Here is a 19,934-nt window from a genome sequence, read left to right as displayed (position 1 = left end):
AGTTGACAAGGTAAGGCACACTGACCTTCCCTCAATTCCAGCAGCCTTGCCTGCTTGTACATACTTCAGTATTATCTTGAGGAATATTCATGTTCACTAGCAGAGGAACATTCCAAACACCTTATTACAATGCCATCAGACTTCTGATGAGAAAAGTAAACAGGAAGAGCATTGCACAAGAGCTTAGCTTTCTGCCTGCAGCTTCTAAAGCTCTGGTCAGGCTGAACATCCTCTCTCACACAGTTTTTTTCCTCTGTTCATCAATATAAGCCTTTGCACTAGATCCTTTCATAAAAAACAAATCAAGTTGCAGTCATCTAGATCCTCCAAGCTTCTTATTTCAGAAGCACAAGCCTGGATTGTGTGGAAGAGGTTGCTATCTGCTGTAGGTCATATTACAGCAGCACATGAAGCCCCACCCCATGTCTCTTCAGCACAGTCCATTACATCTCAAAGCTTTTTTTTTCATGGTGTAGATGACTCTTGCATTCAAAGCACTTCACAGGAAAAAAAAGCAGCAGAAAGAAAAGTTTTTTTTCCCCTTCCCCCCAAGCTTAGTCCTTTCATGTGAGCTATAGGAGGCACTTTGCTCTGCTTGAATATGTTGTAGCTGACGTTCCACAGATAGGAGACATGTCTACGTGCTCCTTGCTGTTAGATAGACTTTGTGCACCCCCTGGTGCTCTAGCGTTTTGTGTGGTTGAGATTGTCTTCTCTCGCTCTCCCTCTCCCTTCTGGTTGCTCATTATTCAGAAAGAGGCAGAGACACATACACACACACACTGAGTGAGAGAGACGGATCTTTCAGGTCATCTGCAGCTGCAGAGCAGCAGCAGCCAGAGAAGGAGAGAGAGAGGAGGAGGAGAAGATACAAAAAAAAGCAGGGAAGATGGCAATTCTCCATTGCTGAACCTGGCAGCATGAGAGTCAAGGAACAAGTTGAAGCAGAGAGCCACCATCTCTCCACATAGATCCAACGCCACATTGTGAAGGAGCAGGACAACAGAGGCTGGTGCAGCCACGTCCAGAGAGCTCTGTAAGTTCTTCCATTCAAGTCCCTCTCCTTGTTTATTGTGATTGTGTCCTTGTTGGTAAATAATGTTGTCTACCAGGAGACTAGAAGGAGCGATGGGAGATTGGGGAAGCTTAGGGGGTGGCAAGCCTGTCTGGAGAAGAAAGGAGGTGGAGAAGAAGAAGAGACAATTAATGAATTCATTAATTGACCTCCTCTGCTTTCCCCAAACACCCCCATGTGGTGGAGATTAAGAAAAAATAAGAATGATAAACGGAAGAGGGGAGCTGAAGACTCCAGAGGCTAGGTTTGCATGCACTTCTATGTCTGGAGTACAACAGTGACAGACACAGAGGGGGGTAGGAAACATGACTGAATGCTCGGTGGCTGCATGACCAAAGCAATAGGATGACCTCTTCTATTAGCTGCTTGCTGTGGATTTTCCCCCACCCCCTCCCCTCGCCTATTAAGAGGTCTTCTGGGCACCCCCTCCCTCCTGAGCTGAGTTGACATGGAAGGTTGATTCTGAGTTGGATTCTCTTGCCTAGGAGGGAGGGAATGGGGTTGTTGTGCAGCTTTAGGCTGATGTTTCTTGAGGGTGAGAAGAAAAGAAACCACTGTGCTTTCATTAAATATCATATGGAAAGTCCTCATGTCACCTCTACTTTTTTTTCCCCCACTCAGAAAGCAATCTATGTACATGATTAACCCCAGATGGAGCTTAGAAGACTTTAGAACCATAGGTTTGGTTTGTGTCCATGATTTTTCTATCTCTGTGCTCTCTGAGAAGCCTGTCTGGTTTGGTTTCTATCCAGACCTCATAGTACAAAGCTGCTCCACCATACTCATTATTAAGCTCCTCCTGGTCACCCTGCTTTATTCATAGCTCCTTGCTTTTCTAAGCTCAACCCGGCAGTCTAGAACTATGATCAAATCATTAGGTGGCATTTTTGTTTTTGAGAAGAACTTTCAACACTGGAGCTTCATTATTGTATTTTATTTCCATGTGGGTGAAACAAGCTGATGGCATGTTCTGAGAGGAAGTGACTAGGCAAGTTGCTGCAGAAAGCCATGATGTATGCCAGATAACTCATGTCATGCTGTAGCTCCACCAGAAGATGGAGAACAGAGGGCTTCAAAGTAGACAAAGCTGACATGGAGGTTTTCACGATTTAACATGGCTCTTGATCATCCTGTTGGTGTACCATTTGGCAACCATGCTTAACAGCCTCAATAATTCAAAAATGTTACGTTTGGTTTTTCATTAAGGTTTATAATCTACAGAAACTTGCTACAAAATTATTTTTAAGCAGTGTTTTTCAGAAACATGGATTGGTTTCCCAAGGTTGGAGTAATATCATAAAGTATCTCATTTGTATGTGCTGTAAATAACCATATTCTGTAAGTATCTCACAAGAAAAGGGCCTCCTTATGATGTCCTTGGAAACTTCCAATGACTATTCTTATGAAAATAGATTTTTTTCCAGATATGAGCATTTGCATATATTTATTACCACTAAAATATATGTTTGACGTCTTCAGTTTGTAATCCAGATAATCCTTACCTGGTCAATGTTGTTTATGTGCAACAGTTCTTCACCATGTATGTTTTGTGTTGTATGCAAATAAATTACTACATTTAGAGTTTACATCTCAATGAGAACTAGGAAACCAATAATGAAGCCAGGTAAGATTTATCACTGAAGATATTTATTTTAATTGAGAATATATTGTACCTACAACAATATTGATTTTTGATATGATGTCATTAGTGGCCCAAAGCCAATACTTTTATGGTTGGTGCAGGCAAGTTGAATAACCAATGGGCTTTCATATTTTTGGTGACTTTGGTGGAGATATCTTTGCATCTGCATTTCCATGTCTGTCCTTCTACCTCCATCATTGCAGTGTTCTTAATTCCTCTGTTGAATTTTTAAATCTAGTTTACATAAATGACAGTACTGTAGTTAGACAGCTGTGGAAGGTCAAAGCTGTAGGAACTGGTGTGGACCTAATACCAGAGTAATTCCTCAAGAGACATGAGAAACCAGTGAATGACATAGCCCATCAGCAGCAACATGTAACTAACTGAATATCTATCTTGTGCTGGGTTAGCCTTCAGATTTTAAACTAGTAGAATCTATGGCATATTTAAGAGATTTATGAGGATTGCATACCATGACTCTGTCATGTATATAGGTTGCTTGCAATAACAATATATCCTAAGATTCAACCCTCAAAATAAATATAGTCAACATGTACTTCCTGATAGTACAGGCCAATAGTCAGAAGACATCAGATATAACCATACAGAAAAGTGCCACCAAAAAGGGCAGCTGATTTAAACCAGTTGGCATTCATCATATTAGAAGAAATCTGTCATGACACCCAAGTGCTGTGACACCCTAGTACTGACACTGTGAATTTTACCAAAGAGTGGACAGTGTGTTGCCCAGTACATTATAGCTCGTCATAGTCTGAAAAAGTATAACTTAACTTTCACTGAGAAAAGAAATCCAACCCTCCCCTGGTCAGTTACTTTCTAAAGAATTCTAGCAAACTTCCATTACAAAGTCCTATCTTGAAGCTCACACATAGATACCTCTCACTTCCTATTTCCCCTCAGCCCCTTCCTACTTCCTCAGTGCTAAGAGGGCTGGTCTTCCTGTCATAGCCTTATGCATCAACCCAGTGCTGTAATAATAGAAAAGCTGATGGTAATAGCAGTTCAACAAATGTACAACAACAATGTACAGAACCAGAATGTCTTTATACTATAAAGCTATTTTCAATTATTATTTTTTTTGCCAGTTTGGGAAACCCATGTCTGGATGCAGAAAAGTAATTTGTATTAAAGTGTATCTATAGTCAAAATGTAAAATCATATATTAAAGGTCTCTTTGTATTTCAATGATTTCTAGTCTACTCTCATCTGAATGATCATGACAGTTGTATACTAACTTTGTGAAGATCCCCACCCATTTACTTCCTTCAAATGTGACACATTCACTATTTTTTGTGAACAGACACTGCTGTGTTATACATTTCAAAGAGCATGGCCTCTGAACTACAGAGATGCTAAAAGGAGGCGTTTCAGGAGCCAGAATCCGTACAGAAATCACTGTTTGCAGGCAGCAAGGTACCATGGGATACGTAGTCCTTATAAATTGAAAGTAACCAAAGAAATGAGCAGAGTAGTTGCAATGTATGCAGGGAATCCAGGAAGTTGTGGGGAGAGATAACCAGCAGGCAGGTAGCACTCACAACATGAAGATTTTTCATTTTGGCTTATATTGGATTGTCAAAAATAAATATAGTTTTGTATAGCTATTACAATGTTGATATTTTAAAATGAAAGTATATGCTGTGCCCATAGATCTCTTTTAACACTAAAATACAAAATAGCTTGTGTTGCAATTTTTTAAAAACAGAAGATGAGTTTCCCATTTAAACAAAAAGGTTTCTACGCTCCAAGTATACTGTACGTCGTACAAAGTTATGTGTGAGTTATGGTTTACCAAAAGATCTGTCTGATATACATACCCTTTGGCGCTATATAAATACTGTATAATAATAATATACCAATAATAACTGTTACATATGTTATTTTACTGTGATTTGTAAGATCATCTTCTCCAAATATGGTGGATATGGTTGACTGCTAGTTCCAGATAAATCTGATTAGACTGAAAATGTGGCTATTCTTTCTATGCCAGAAGATCAGTAAGAGCTTCACCTCTGCCATTGGGTTACTGCTTCTGGCTCAGGGACACTTAGAGAAACTTTACATGCATGTTTTTCAAACATAGAGAGAGCTACCCATTGGCTCACCTGTTGTTGTTGTTGTGGCTGTTTGAACGGCTCCAACCTGCAGGCTGGCAGAAACTTAAAGGAACCCAAAGTTGTATGGTGTTGACAGTCCAAAATATGAATATGTAAGAGAGATCACACTCTACATAAACAGTATAATAGACATATACGTATATGGCTAAATAATGGATAAAAGAACAGGTAATTTCTCAGTGGTTGTAAATTAAACCAACCAAGATTTAAAATGATCATTTTTTGAGTAACTTTGGCTTCATGTAAAACAGTTGAACCTGAAAAACTGAATATCATGTCACCAAATTATGTATTTACTTATTACAGCATCTCCAGTTTTGAAGAAATCCAAATACATAATATTTATATATATATTATGAATACACTTGGCTATGAAAAGTCTACCATGGCAAGATGCTTTTATGGGCAATATAGTACTTTCAAGAGAATCTTAAGATGTATTGTAGACAATAGAGGCATTAAAACATCAGGCAGATCACTAATTACTCCCGTTGGTTGTTTTGTGCATGGTCATTTGTATTAAAATAGGAGTGGAGGTTGTAGCAGTATCAAAACGTCTTGAATCCATTGTTTTGACAATGTAGTATTACCTGAATTTTGAATGTAGTATTGCTTGGATTTTGTAGTAAATGTCTAGAATTATCAATGGGGCTCAATGGTTTTAAGAAAGCTTTAAAATGTTTGACATAATTGTGTATAAAACTGTACCTTACATAAAGATTCTGTTAAAGGATGGGCTGAAATATGATCTGGAGACTGGTTCCCACTAATCTCCATCCATTCCATGTCTTTTTCCTTGGCCAAAATCACCTCATTGTTGTAAGTTCATAGAGAAGATTAAAAGGGCATTTATTTGCTGGGTGCAAAACATAACTCTAGAAGGACACTTTATGAAAGAACATTCCAGAGAATAAAACTACAGATGGAAAATTATTCATGAATATTATTGTAGTAATGACAATTGTAGACTGTTACAGTGTTTTTTTAAAACACTTGTCTGGAGAGTGCTTTAAAACCTACAATGGTCCAGCTAATGTGAAAAAAAAAGTTAAAAACTTGTATCAATGCATGTTAACTTCTTATAATCCTCTCAGTAAGGATTTAGAATTATGCTGTGGTCATGAACATTTCACATAGACGTTTAATCACTGAGAAGTTTTAGGTGTACTATTTGCCAACCATGCTCCAGACATTTATCAAAAACATGAAACAGTCTACTGATCTCTTACCTCATATTTAAACTGAGCAAAGGTATTCTATAAAGAACAGACTAAAATGATGAAAAGTTGATGATAAACGTTGTTACAGTCTTGAGAATAATTCTGCTGTGTACATTCTTCCATGTGTTCATGGGAGGTCTTTAGTCCTCAAAACTCCAGTATGACCCAAACCCTGTTCACTAGGTAAATTAACAAAATGGATAATAACATCTCTGCTTTAAACAAAACAAAAATGTAACATTATCCAATGCTGATAAAACAAGACAATGAGGTAAAAGAGTAGAGGAACATTGTATATTAGCAAAACTTAGGTTATTGAGTCTACTCTAGTTACTGATTACCTAGTATATAATTAGAAACCCTGCAACCCTGCCTATTTAAAAACTTCTGCAGGTATGTTTTTACTAATATATTTCAAAGAGATCTGGCTTCTTGACCAGAGTTTTCAGAGGTTGGAAAGTGATATGTTAGAAGTTGTTCTTTATTGTTACCCAGTCTGGATGCTTTCTTATGCAAAATCTACATTCCTTTGAAATATATGAAATTCACCTAAGAAACTGTTGTGATGATTGGTTTCTGCATCTTTATGGCAATTTACTCTAGAACTGCATAGTTATGTCACCTCCTGAAGATGTTTTAGTAATAAAAGGTTACTATTCCAAAATCTGCAAACTTTTCTTTTTTGGCTAGCATAGTATTAATTGTTTTGCTGATGACAATATGATATCATCCAGAGATGCATGATGAAGCTTTCAGAATACCTTTACAAAGTGATAGCTATAGTTGAGGGGAATATCTGTTCTCAAGGTTACGCAGGCAAAATTATTTTTTTAAACAAAGTTGCACAGCTATTTATCCCTCAAACAGTAATTTACAAATTCCCCAGAGAAAGCAAATCCAATGTGAACACTAGAGTTTTGAGATCTGATCATTTTGTGTTTGATAGTGAGAAAAATGTCAACGTGCAGAGGCTAACATATTTGAGCTTACAAAATTAGACCCAATCAAGCACTGGTTAGCTTAGTTTAATTTTGCATCTTAAATTTGCAGCACGCACAGCTTCAATTTACTTTGCACTACTTAGTAATGCACACTTTTGCATTAGTAGCTTTCTGTTTTCAGATGACACTAGGATAAGAAACCATGTTGTGCTTCAGGCTTCCAGTGCTTGCTTTTAAAATGGCTTCTTGTAAGGAGCTGTTTCTCCTGTTTCAGGAACATGAGCTAGAAATATTCAGCTGAACTGTGTCTGCTCAGAGAAGAAAGGACTCAGCCTGGGGGATGGTTATTAGAGAAGAAAACTGGATGATCTGCTTTTCTGCCAAGTGTTCAGAATGCAGAAGTCATCTGCACCTTGGAAAAAAACATACTGTGCTGAGAAGACATTGGGTGGGGCCTCATGCTGCTTGATCTACAGCAGATAGAAATCTCTTCTACACAGTCTTGTGTTTTAAGCAAGTACTTTAGTATTTGGATTATTGTAGCCTGGTTTAAAAATAACAGCACTCCCTTATAAGAATGTTCTACCATCTATTAGAGTAAAAGCTTGTTTAGGCAAGGCACTCTCCTATATCATATTTTTGAATTGGTTTTGTCTCAAATGGTATTTTGCACCACTGCCTTATTTGAAGTGCATCACAAAATATATTTGTGTTTTATCATCAGAACTACAAAAGCTGACTAAGAACTAGAAAGGAAAGCTATTGAATATGTAAACATGAGTAAACATTTTCAATATAACACTCAGGTTAAAACTCTTGGTTTGCAACTCTGAGCCTTAGGTTTGGTTGTATTATTTTTTTATAAAAGATGCTCTAGTTTCCTTCTGATGTTTAACACACCATACTTCTAATTTAATTGGAGCTTACCAAGGAGGAGCTAAGGGTTCCTACAAACATTCATTCACAAGCTTCCTTGGTGGCTGGGACCTGATATGAATATCTCTATGGACTGTATTGTTCTGTGCTATATACGTTTGAAAAATGCACAAAATATGTTTATTACCAGTTCATCACTGCTATCTGAAATTAGAATACATGATTTTCTTAGCCATTGGTATGTGGAGCTAAAATTTGCTTCTGGTCACCTTGAAAAGTAATATCATAGCTACTGCCAAGTATATTTTAATCTGTATCACCGTGGAAAAAAAAACGTTTTAGCTATTTCAATCAAAGCAGTTCAGATATGTGAAATATTAGTACGTACATTACTAGGTTGTGTTGAACATAGAGTTGCAGTTTTGCAGCATACTGGTATGGTTTAACAAAAAACACAACCCCCTCCACCATAAATTGATGTCTATTCTCCATGATGGAGAAACTGTAGCTGAATTTTTGAGGAAACTAGCAGTTTGCTATTCCATCTTCATGTCTGTACTCACCTATGGGCCAAGGTAATGGCAAGTGAAGAATAACTATATTTTAAATAAAATTGAAACCATTTATACCCCACTGCACCTGCTTGGGCAGGTCTTCAGTAGTGTTTAATGAGTATATGGGCAAGAAGAAAAGAAACTGTCCAGGAGGTTCTATTTCTTCAGATACCCTATTGGAGAAGCAGTCTGCTTACAAACCTTCAAAAGAGATGGCTTCACCTTCAGGGGCTAGGAGCATTGGCTGCAAATGCCCAGTATGTCATAGCCTGCTAGTTCAGTGGAGTATGCTGAAGAGCCTTCCAAGCTGCTTAAGACTGTGGAGAAAATTATCAGCTGATGTGAAGTAGGTAGTAGGGGAGATATTTATGGGGTGGACAGGGTGAAGGGGGCAGTATAGTTATGCTTCAGCATCTTACATATATTCTCTATGGGAGACTCTATTAGAAGCTACATGAAACTGGAAGGAACCTTTTGTAACCACTCAGGAAAAACTAGACTCTGTCCTGGGAACAGGAATTCAAAATTAACCTGCTCAATTGGCTTCTCTGCAACCCCTTGAGGATTAATCATCTGGGAACTACATAAATGTTTCTTAATCATACATTATAGGACACAGGATGAGTATTTAAGTATAAAGGGTTTAGGCAAAACAAAGCAGCAAGAATAGTCCAGTAAAATCACTCCTGTTCCCAGCCTGCTTTAGTTTTTTGCAAGTGTCTTTAGAAGAACAGATGTCTTCTCTACTCTGAGAGAAGGAAATTCTTGCTTTCCTTTTCTACTTTTTCTGAAGATTCCCTTTTTCTTCTAGCACGATTCTTCAGTTAGCTGCAGAGCCATTGAATTAGATGATCCTCAGCACAGCCTTGGAGGCTGTACCTGGACCTCGCTATGCCCTCTAAGTTTGTGTGGCCTCCTTGTGAATAACTGTTCTGCGCATACATGTACCATTTTCAAGGAGTGCACATAGAGCTAATAGCTTTTCCATCATTCTCCAGGCACACCCACACCAGGGCCCTTAGCTGCCTTCCATTCATGTAGTCACTAATGGCAATAGCTGCTCCCACAGGATTTTTTGTGAGTACCCACTGTGGGAAAAGCTCTCACTTGCTGGCTCTTATAGATTATGGCAGATAATGAGCGCAAGGGCAGTTCCTGTTGGCATTGCTGGCTTACAATCTACTAGCAGTTCCAGTAGAACTTGCATTGTTTCTTCTAAAAGACCTGATATTGTTAGCCTGCACCCATGTCCCCTGTTTCAGTTGCAACACTCAGCAAAGGCCTTCATAAACCCTTCTAGAGTGACCCCCTCTTTGTTTTGTGTATAGAGACACTACTACCATGGCTTTGTTTATGGGACACATCTCAGCCATGTTAGCAGACTCAGATTACAGAGGCCTCAAGCATGCATCCATGTCCTCTCCTCTAGAGTCAGTTTGATTCCCTGGAGCTGTATCTGCTTCTGCACAGTTAGCTGGCGATGAAGAGGAGTATACCTTACCTGTGTTTGATTTGGTACATGAGGAGTCTGTCTTCTCTTAAATTTAAAATATTGTTTGGTCTATATTGACGCAGTATGCATGTGGCTTAACCTGGAATAGCCTGCATTAGCCTTCCCTAAGGTTACCAGCCTGGTTTCTCTTAAATGCCCTCAGCCTGTTTAAAAATCTGAGACTAAGAAGATTACCTCTTGTTTTACCCATAAGTCCTGGACTCCCCAAGTCCTCCCCACTGTGAGGGGGTGCCCTCTATTGTTCCTGTGACATATCAGGCATTTAAGTTCTAAACGTGGTATTCAGGGGCTGCAAGCTAGAATTTTAATCTCTGCCTCCACCACACTTCAGGTTGTAAAACCTGCCAACATTCCCACAAAGACTAGAGACCCTTCATGCTGCTCTGGTGCATCTCCTCTCTCAAGGAGTTGCAGACCTTGTTCCAAAACAGGAAAGGTTCCAGGGTTTCTAATCAGTTACCAAAAGCAAAAGGCACAGTTTCCACATTTTGAACCTTAGGTTCTCCACACCTTCCTTCAAATATCAAAATTCTGTATGGAATCTTCCAGGTCAGTCATTGCTTCTCTCTGTCCAGAAGAATTTGTGACCTTTGTGGACATCTGGGATGCCTACATGCATATCCTCATCTCTTCAGTGCATCAATGCTTGCTTTGTTTTGCAGTGGGCTCATAACATTACCCCTCCTTTTGTTTCTTCAAAGCAATTCAGGTTTTCACCATGATGCCAGCACCTGTATCACTCCCAGTACATCCCATCATTTTGGGATACTTGGATGATCTTCTTATGAGGAAACATTTGAAATTGACTGTTAGTGCCCTACACACTGTTTATGTTCTGCAGAGGTACAGAGTGGATCTTGAACCTCTAGAAGTCAGCACTGGAACTGACTCATTGCTTGGAGTATTTAGGCCTCTTTCTGGTTACTACACTCTCCAGGATCTTCCTTCCATAGGAAAAACTCCAATCCCTCCACTCCCAGATTCAGGCACTACAGTTCAGAAGCAAGTCCTTATGCCGCTTTTACATGCGGGTTCTGGGTTTGAGTTTAACCTCTTTCAAAGTGCTCCATATGCCTGATTTCACTCTAGACTGTTGCAACTCAAGATTCTGGCTGCATGGGACAAGAAGACCCAATTTCTGGGATATCACAAAGGCCTGACCTTCAAAACCAGAATTGCCCTGGCTCAGTGGCTCCCAAATCCTGCCTTGGAGTCAGAAGGTCCTTACAATGTATTCAGCTGGAGATGAGTCCTAGACACCCTCTAAGTGCAAGGGACTTTGTTGCTCGATAAAGCTTGTCTCACAGCCAACATTCTGGAATTCAGAGCAATTTATTTATTGATTCAACAGTGGACCTCTTAATTACAAGATCATCTGATCAAGATACAGCCAGAAAATGCCTTGGCAGAAGCTTACATCAACCATCAGCGGATTCAGTACATCAGAAGCGGATCTGATTCTGGACTGAGCAGAACTTCAAGTTCCAGCTCTGACCACCATGCACATCCCAGAAGTGGAAAAATGTCAGCCAGACGTCCTCAGTCATCCGCATCTGGTCTCTTCACCCAAAAGTATTTCAAGACCTCTGTTTCAAGTGGGAGACACCAGACATCAACCTAATAGCTTCCAGGTTCAGCAACAAACTGATCAGGTTTGTCTCCAGGTCCAGGAATCCTCTACACTTTACAGTGGATGCTCTGGCAACACTGAGGCCACAGTTCAACCTTCTCCTCCTCTTCCTTCCTCTCTGACTTTTGCAGGACTGAGATGGAGGGCATTCCAGTGACTCTCACTGCACTGAACTGGCTAAGGAGGACATGGTACTTGGACCTTTTCAGGCTGTTGTCAGACTCTCTGTGGTTTCAATCCATTTTGCTCGGATCTTCAGTTCCATGGGCCATTTTGTTACCCTGCTTCTTGGTTGCTGGCTTTAACAGCTTGGATGATGAAACCATGGTCATTAGGAACAGAATTTGATCATCCCTATGCTCTTCAAAACTAGGAAATAGACTTCTACCAAAGCCTACTAATGTACTTGGAAAGTATTTCTCTTGGTGCAAGAGAAGTGAATTTCATGCTAGGTACTACTCCTTGGGAGGATGTGTTTTCTTTGATCGGGTCTGGATCAAGTATCAAATCTCAGCCTTAGAGGTGCTTGTTCATAGACCACTTGCCTCTCACTTATTAGTGAAAGCCTTCGTACAGGGTGTCGCTCACATTGTTACTCCTGTACAATCCCCAGTGATGCTATGGGATCTCATCCTGGTATTGTCAGCTTTTCAATGACTGCCTTTTGAACCTATTTGGGATCTTCCTTTTCTCTATCCTCATTCACAACGTTGTTCTAAAGGAAAAATATAGCCAGAGCTCTTTTAGCTGTACTTCTGTGGATCACAGGAGTGCAGTTTGTTCTGCACTCCTGTGACCCGTTTTCAGGTGACAGCAGACTGAAGTCCGCTATAGGTTGATGTCACTCAGCCGAACCAGGCTGGGGAAAGATCCCCACTTTAAAGTTGTGATCCACCCCAGAGTCAGGAGTGGCACCAGGCTCAGCCTCTCAGCCTGAGCCAACCACTTCCACCCCCTGCACAGCCCAGTGCTGCAGTGAGAGCTGGGGGACAGAGCAGACATCAATGACTGACAGTCACTGCTCTCTGCTCAGAGCTGCTGTGAGAACTCAGCGATCAGTGCTCATGTGATTGCTGAGTTCTGACACTTAGAGCCGTCGGGGGACAGATGCAGCATCCACCTAGGTAAGTATAAATGGGGGGGGGGGGAATTCCCTCTTTTTTATTGAAAAACTCAGTGTTATCCAATATGTTCAAACCAAGAGCTATGAAAATGGAGATTTCTGATAATTGTCTATATGACTATGCACGATTTGAGTTTATCACTCAGCTAAAGCTCCCTTTCCTCAGCCCGACTCTGTTTGTCATTCTTGAAGGTTCCAATGGGGGACAGCCTGCGTCTCATTTCACTATCACTAGGTGGATTCCACAGTTCATAATTTATAGATTATGGCCTCAAAGGCAAGATTCCCCCTTTTTTCTGTTTAAAGCTCACTGCAATCAGTTAGTTCTTCATGGGCTTTTGATCATCTAGCATCTGTTTCTCAGATTTGCATGGCTGCATTTGATCTTAACATGTTAATATTCAAGCCTTCTCTGATGCCAGCTTAAATTGTAAGGTTCTGCTACTGGCTCTGTTAAGCTCTGCTGAGCCTCATCTGTTAACCTGTTGTTACTTGTGGGCCTGTTTTGTTTTCAGTGTCACCTGCCCCTCAGTTCTTCTCCTCGTCACACGTTTATTAAGGTTTACCAAGTTAATGTTGAAGCCTCAGATGATGCCACATTTGGTTGCAAGGTTCTACTCTGGGATGTTCAAAACCAGTCCAAGTGAAGGGCAAGCAAGAGAGCAAACAAAGGCTAACAGGCCCGCAAAGACCAACAGATTAACAGAGTAGAACCTGAATAAGTATCCCATGCCCTGCAATGTGCAATTAGGAAAATAAGATTTGCAATGGATGCTCTGGTGACACTGAGGTCACAGTTTTACCTTTTCATTCTCTGAAGCTCCTTCCTCTATGACTATGCAGAACTGAGATGGAAAGCATTCCATTGATTCTAATTGCATTGAACTGGCCAAGGAGGACGTGTTACTTGGACCTTGTCAGTCTCCTGTCAGACTCTCTATGGACTCAACCCATATGGCCTAGATCTTCTGTTCCAAGGGCCATTTTGCTACCCTGCTTCTTAGTCGCTGGCTTTAACACCTTCGCTGATGAAGCCCTAATCATAAGGAACAGAATTCAGTCATCCCTATGCTCTTCAAAACTAGTAAATAGACTTTTTGCAAAGTCTGCTAATGCACATGGAAACTATTTTCTCAGTGCAAGAGAAGTGAATTTCATGCTAGGTACTACTCCATGGGAGGAATCCTGTGTTTTCTCTAATCTGGTTTGGATCAAGTGTCAAATCTCAACCTTAGAGGTGCTTGTTCATAGACCACTTTGTCTCTCACTTTTTAGTGAAAGCCTTTGTACAGGGTGTTACATTGTTACGCCTGTAAGATCCCCAGTGATGCTGTGGGATCTGATCCTGGCTTTGTCAGCTTTTCAAAGACTGCCCTTTGAACCTATTTGGAATATTCCTCTCAATACCCTCATTCACATGGTTGTATTGAAGAAAAGCACAGCCTTATCCAATGTGTTCAAACCAAAAGCTATGAAAACTGAGATTTCCCTCTGTTGTTTATATGAGGTATGCACTGTTTGAGTTTTATCACCGCTTCTCATTCCACTATCATTAGGTGGAATCCACAGTTCATCATTCAAGATTGTGACCTCTAGGGCAAAGTTAAAGCTCACTACAATCAGTTAGTGCTTCATGGGGCTTTTGAGCATCAATAATATGTTTCTCAGATTTGCAAGGCTGCATTTAATCTTAGCCTTTTTCTGATGCCAGCTTAAATTGTAAGGTCCTGCTAGTAGCTCTATAAGCTTTGCTGAGCTTCATCTGCTAACCTGTTGTTACTTGTGAGCCTGTTTTGTGTTTTTGTTTTCTGTGTCACTTGCCCCATAGTTTGATTTTCCGGTCACACATTTATTAAGATTTACCAGGTTGATGTTCAAGCCTCAGATGATGCCAAATTCGGTTGCAAGGTTCTTCAGGATATGTAGGCTCTGTTTTGCCTACTCTGTTAACCTGTTAGTCTTTGTAGGTCTGTTAGCCTGTGCTTGCTCTGTTGCTCACCCTTCACTTGGACTGCTTTTGGATATCCCTATGTACCTGAATTCTTATCTTGTGTCCTGCAGTGTGCAATTAGGAAAATAAGATTTGCAGTGGATGCCCTGGTGACATTGAAGGCACAGTGTGACCTTCTTCTTCTCTGCACTTAGGAAAATATGATTTTTGACTCACCGTAAAAACCATTTAGAGTATATTACAAGACACTCTTCTTTCCGCACTGTACTTATAATTCATTCCTATTATTGCTTGCTAACAACACTGAGGCAAGCTGGAAGTGAAATGGCTTACCCTTGGCTGTCCTTACATCTTAGTTTGGCCGGTTTCCAATCTCCTGAAGGTAGCAGCATAATCGTATGTACCTAAATTCTCATCCTTTGTCCCATAATGTACCCCACGAAATTGGTTTTACTGCAGGATAAGCAGCAACAAATACTGTGCAGAAATAGGAAAGCTGTCATTGACCCTCCAAAAAGGTGGGTGCTGTTTGAAAAGAACATGTAGATCACATTTTCCAATGCTGCAGGTGCTGTTCCTCCTGAGCGTGCACAAAAGTGAATGCTGTGGTAAACACTTTTGTATTCTGGTATATGAGTGGTTGATGTCCTTGTGTGAGGATTTTCATTTTATAGGCTGAAGTATCATGTCCATGTGAGATTCTACCCTTGAACATTACCCATTACACTGAGTTCAGAAGTTAAACCGTGCTATGGTGGAAAATGTTGGACTGTGAACAAATGATTTTTTTGCCTGGTGAAAGAAGTCCTATTGAATGGACAGGTGTACTTGAAAATGTCCTATGAGATATGTCATATTTATGATATTTATTGTGTAAAATTAATTGCATCTTCAAATTTTGTTTATTTTCTTGATATGTTCTTGAGCAAATAAACATTGATATGCAACTAGCATGTTCCATCTTGGTTTTTCTTTGGAGATACTGCAGAACAATCCTAATTAGATGAGGTGCTACCCAAATAAACAATTTGCATTGCAGTTGTTAAGTAGCTTGTAGAACTGATTATCACCTTTTTTTATATACTGAATAGCTTTTTTTAAAAATTTTGTTATGCGTGGCAGTACTAAATGGCGTCTTGAAGAAGACATCATGTTTCTTTAATGGTTGCACAATGAAACCTTCAGAGAAGCCTTTTAATATGCTGGCTGTAGCCTTTGTGATGAAGGGTGTGTCTGTTGGCAGGGTTTGCTGATGCAGACAGACCGGCTAGAGATTAACAAAGGTTATTTAGACTTTGGAATCCAGCAAACAGTCAGGCTGTGTCCTCTCTTTGCAGAGCAGAAGGACAACTCCTAAGAGAACAGATGGAATTTGGACATGACCTATGTTTTTAGCTTCAGTTTAATTTGTTGCAGTTTTATCTATTTCTTAATCACCAATGGCCCTTTGTTGGGTTTCTTATTTTGCACAATTTAAAATTTCCACCCAATTCCCCATTTCTGCAAAAAATATTAGCTGGAAACAAGTTCTGGAAACAGTTAACTACATTTTGTTTTAATCCAGAAAAATGTGTAGCTTCTATCAGTATCTATACAGAATTTAATTCACAAATAGTAGAACTTACTGCAAGAGCAGTGTGTTTTACTCAGATAAGACTGGGATGGTCAGGAGCCATGTTGTGTTTAGGCTACAGACTTCAGTCTGCATTTACTGAGTTAAAATGGCTGCTTCTAAAGCTCTGAGGACTTAACATCACTGCAGCTTCTGTGAAGCCGTGTCTATAGTCTCTGTGCTGGAAAAATTCAGCAGAGCAGTTCCTCCTTTATCTGAGAAGAAAGCTATACGCTTGGGGGATGGGTAGAGGAAAAAAAACTGTGTGTTCTGCTTTTTCTGAGAAGTGCTTAGAATGCAGAAGTCCATCTACACCTTGGAAAATAAATGCTCTGAGTTATAATGGACTGTGCTGAAGAGACATGGGGTGGGAATTCATTTGCTGAGTAATTTGATCAACATTAGACAGAAAGATCTCATCCACAATCCTGTTTTATGCTGTGAAATAAGAGCCTGACATATCTTCATTTCTTCTTGTTAAAATTATCCTGGGCAAAGGCTGACATTGATTAGAAAGAAAAGGCTGAGGCTGAACTGAAAGTATACTAGAGAAATTCTTCAGTATTTTTTCTTGGAGATATATTTGAGTGCTGACCAAATAAGTGTGATAAACCGTGGGGAATTTAGGGTGCCTCCATAATTTCTAAAACAGAGGTTCAAATCAGCTAAAAGAAAGCAATGGTTTTGTCTAATCATAGTTACACCTTAGAGGAGAAAGCCAGGAAATATTGTCAGCTCTCTACTCTAATATGTGTAGATTGCTGCTACTATATACAAAGAAGCTAAAGGGCATTGAAACATCACTACAGTGTTCTATTTTGACAGCTTTTTTTCACTCTCCAACTACATTTAGACCATTGCTGAAGAACTTGCAAGGTTTATTTTTGGGTACAAAAAATTGTATAGAAGACATACCATTTGACTAGGACATTTTAAAAAACTTGATGGTATCAAATGGACAAATTTCACCCAAATTATTTCAGAACAGTTATTTTTATGGTTCTGTAGGATTAGGTCTGTAGTACTTTGTTCTTTAAAGGGACCCTCTTGGGACAGAAATGTTGTAGGTACAAAAATCCTTTACTACATGGTTAGTCATTGCCCTGGTACAAGCATGTGTATGTTAGATACAGGGAAACCTAAGATGTAAATGCTTGTTTTATGTTAATGTTTGTTCACACCTAGTACATTGAGCTGCATTGATCAATGCAGGCGCAACACAAAGACAAAGCAAATACTATTGCTGTCTATTTGCCCAGTTCGCACCAAAGCATTAGGTTGGTACATGCTAGGTTTAAAAGGTATAAATGCTACATTTTTTGTATGGCAGACGAGTGATTTACAACACCCATAAACTTGGGTGGAAGTGATGTAAGAGGAAGTGGTAAAAAAAACCTACATAAAAACACAACACTAAGCGTTTGAAAAACATCGTTCAGCACACAGTAAAGCTCAACTCATTAAAAGACATTAATGCACATGCATTTTCTATGCATCCTATATGCACTGTAGTGTTATCGAACCTTAAGTGGACTCATCTACTGGTGAAGGAAGAATCAGTATGCCATCTCCAGAACCTGCATCTTCAAATCACATGTCAGGAATGGCTGCTACTATATTTTCCCTGACAGGTCTAAAAGTAATCAAACTGCTGTGCACTGGTATGTGCCTTTTTGCAGATGTTTCTGTACTATACAATACATATATGGACATATTTAAAATGTCTCATGGAAATGAAGCCTAACTTTGTAGTAACTAAACCACAAGTATGCAACAGAAAACTTTTATACACATGAGAACAAACACAAAAATAATGACAGCATATGTCAAATTTAGACCTACAACACTGTCAAAAAGAAACTGTGATCAGTATTTGAAGGTACTATAGATGGACCTATAAATGCATAGGTGCTGATTGCCAAAAAGTACACTCTCCAAAATGATTGCAGAATTGAATTGGCACTCCTGTGACTGAACACATTTTGTATAATTTGATACTTTTTCAGAAACTGCTTGTACCACATGTACAGTGGTGTAAGGAACAAAAAGCCTGGTCCCCAAACAACAAAAAAATATGGCCTAATGACTTGTTTCACATGATTTTCTACAACCAGTCAAGATTGTTTGGAAAAAGTCAAAAGATTCCTTAACCCACTGTTATGTTTTCAACCTGTATACATGGTGTGGGTCTACAATGGTACTGGGAGCCATCTTTTGGGCTCCTTGGGTCTAATGCTTGTGCATGGTTGTAGGAGGGCTTATTAGGTCTAATTTTTGAGAATGGTCACTTGAGGGGTCTTAACAGAAATCAGTATATTCCAATTTTCAAACATTTTTATGTCCCGAAACACAGTATTAAATTATTCAGAAGTGGTTTCATGAAAATGGTAATATATAGTATAGTTTACATGGCTTTTATAGTCTTCCTGGTGACTAAATCTAGAACTCCAAGCAGAGGAGTTTATCCTGAACATGTAACAGTAAATGGCATGCATGTAGTAGAGTACATGGCAAGTGGTCCTAGTTTAGTTTGACACACTCCATTTGAAGTACCTTCATGGATTTCTGAGTGCTGATTTCTGGAGTACATTTTAATCTCTTTCATCTTTCAAAATATTAGAATGTTTATTTTTTTAATAATCGTACAGAGGTTCTAGGATTGTACAACAACATCGCAAGAAGAACAGGAAGCTATCTGAGTTGCCTGTGGTAGCCCTATTGCTTATTAGGTTCCTGAATTTAGCATCCATGTAGGCATTTCTGTTATATTATGAACTTCCTACATATTTATTCCTAAATATTTTCTCCTTCGTACATCTCCTTAGATTTCTGGTGACCATACCCTTATTCCAATGTACACTGCATCATGGGCATCTCCTTAATTCCCATGTACAAAGCATTGTGCCTGCTACACGACTGTCCTCCAAGAAAGAAATTAAAAGTACCTGCTTTCCAAAATGACAAGTGAGGTCCATTCATATTAACTCATATGTAAATAGACTGACCGAAGCATTTTTTTTCTCCACAAGGTTGACAAGTTGCATCCTTAGAACAAACCTAGATTACTTTTATTGAAGACATGTCTGAAGGAGGGGTATGTGTCCCACACTTCCAAAAAACACTAGCTTTGAAAATGCCTTTTTCATATGTCATTTACAAAGTAACAAAATATATAAAACATCAAATAAGCTTTGTGGCACACACTAGAAAAGTTATTGGAGAGATTTGCAAAACTGTAGGAAAGAAAAGAGTGTATATTGCCTATAGCAACCTGAATCCAACTGTCATTGTTCTAGCATAGTGTAGCAAATGAATACAGTGATTGTTATAGGGAATACAGACATTATATTTCTTCTAGTTTTCATTATGGCCCCGTTTTTTTCGACATTGATTTACTAGTTCATTTGAACTGGCAATCAGCATCACACATCTGAACATCTCTCAGCTTCAGCCTAGCAAATAATATCTTTAGGACTAAGCTGATTTAGCATGAGTGTGAGCATTGCTCATGTCACTGTACTGTCATCTTCTAATAATAACCTTGAGTACTGCGCTCAGAAGACCGATGTACACCATAGAGGGTGATCTGTAGTGTGTTCTGTGGGCAAAGTCCTTTCTGTGACTCACTGTGCTCATATGTATCCTGTAATTGCTACATG

General features: G+C 39.4%; 1 protein-coding gene across 2 annotated transcripts in view; it reads left to right on the top strand.

The window, feature by feature from the left end:
* Positions 1–631: 631 nt before the first annotated feature.
* Positions 632–19,934, top strand: part of ZNF462 (zinc finger protein 462) — a 103,631-nt gene continuing 84,328 nt past the window's right edge. Inside the window, exon 1 of one of the 2 annotated variants that reach the window (XM_089682609.1) lies at positions 632–1,036. The gene's annotated coding sequence lies outside the window, so the exon portion shown is untranslated. The remainder of the gene's footprint in view (positions 1,037–19,934) is intronic. The other variant, XM_089682607.1, reaches the window with a different exon arrangement.

The sequence above is a fragment of the Staurois parvus genome, unplaced genomic scaffold (genome assembly GCF_062004578.1).
Source record: "Staurois parvus isolate SC_StPar_1 unplaced genomic scaffold, SC_StPar_1.0 ptg000292l, whole genome shotgun sequence".
In the NCBI taxonomy this organism is placed as follows: Eukaryota; Metazoa; Chordata; class Amphibia; order Anura; family Ranidae; genus Staurois; species Staurois parvus.
Note: the sequence above shows the minus strand (reverse complement) of the source record. Positions and strands in the feature narration are given on the sequence as shown.